Raw genomic sequence first — 1,206 nt, forward strand, 5'->3', positions numbered from 1 at the left:
ATGTCCTGAAGAACCCTGCGAGGCTACATATATCCCACGTTGCTTTTAGTTTCCCATCTCTTCTTTGCTTCAAACCCCCATGCCAGTTTCTTCTTCTTTCGAGCAGCCTGTGAGTTTTCAGCCTCCTTTTTGGCTTTAACAAACTTGTGGCAGGCAATTGCTTTGGCAATTTTTACAACAAGCTCTCGAGTAGCTAGCTGGTTGTTGAGCTCTTCAGCCTTCTCAACATCCCATTCCTCCACAGCCTGGTGTATCCTCTTTTCGAGGCCTGATTTCTCGACTTTTTTCTGTTTAACTGGCGGTTCAAATCTATCATTGGCTCCAAATTACTGAGTAAGCTCCTTCCACTGTGTTTCACTTGAGGACTGTTCACTGTGAGATTCTTTTTCATTCTTCGATTTGCCTTTTTTGGAGCGTTTTCTTTTTTTCTGTCAGAATCTTGATGTTGAATTTTTCTGTTCAGAATGTCTTTCTTGAAATCTGTTCCATATGTTCAAGGGAATTCCAGAAGGACACTTCTCATATGCATTTGCATCAGCCTCTGTTTCTGGTTTTGGCTTGCCTGCTGGGAAATCTGACATCCTTGGCTTGCTACTGCTGTCAGTCTTTCCATCTTCCTGTAAATTAAATTCTCTAAGTTCTGGATTCTCTAGTGTGGCTTCATCCTCAGAATCTGACTCAACATCGCTTTCATTTAGCCCAGGAGGAACAGCCCACTCCACATCTTTTCTTTGGCCGGGAAGCAGGCCCTCGGCAGCCATCTTAGAACCCCAGCAACATCGTGCCTTATCCTCCTTTCTATTGTTAAAGGCCATTGAGCAAATCATGCAGATTTGTTGGTGTCTTTGGAAGATTGGCAGGTTTTGTGCAGTGTTCTTGTACCTGAATGGTCAATGATTGTTCTTTATAAAATCTTCTAATATTTTACTCAGAGATACAGGTTAATAGATAGTCATCTATAATAGTCAAACTTGTAGTCATGTTAGTTAAGATTCCTAGATGTACAGAAATATATTTCAGATAGATACAGATTCTTAAATCCTTCAAAGACTTTCAGTATATGACATTTAAAATGTTTAAGGACTTAGGATTTTTCATGACAATGAGACACATGTGCTCTTGGCAGCACCAATCAATGTCAAGAGGATAATGGGCATCGAAGAGGCTTCTTATGGAGATTGTTAGCCATTTGGGCAATATACTGGT

General features: G+C 40.7%; 1 pseudogene; it reads right to left on the minus strand.

Moving 5' to 3' along the window:
* Positions 1 to 21: 21 nt before the first annotated feature.
* LOC101992121 lies at positions 22 to 724 on the minus strand (annotated as a pseudogene).
* Positions 725 to 1,206: the final 482 nt, after the last annotated feature.

The sequence above is a fragment of the Microtus ochrogaster genome, unplaced genomic scaffold (genome assembly GCF_000317375.1).
Source record: "Microtus ochrogaster isolate Prairie Vole_2 unplaced genomic scaffold, MicOch1.0 UNK4968, whole genome shotgun sequence".
NCBI classification, from domain to species: Eukaryota; Metazoa; Chordata; class Mammalia; order Rodentia; family Cricetidae; genus Microtus; species Microtus ochrogaster.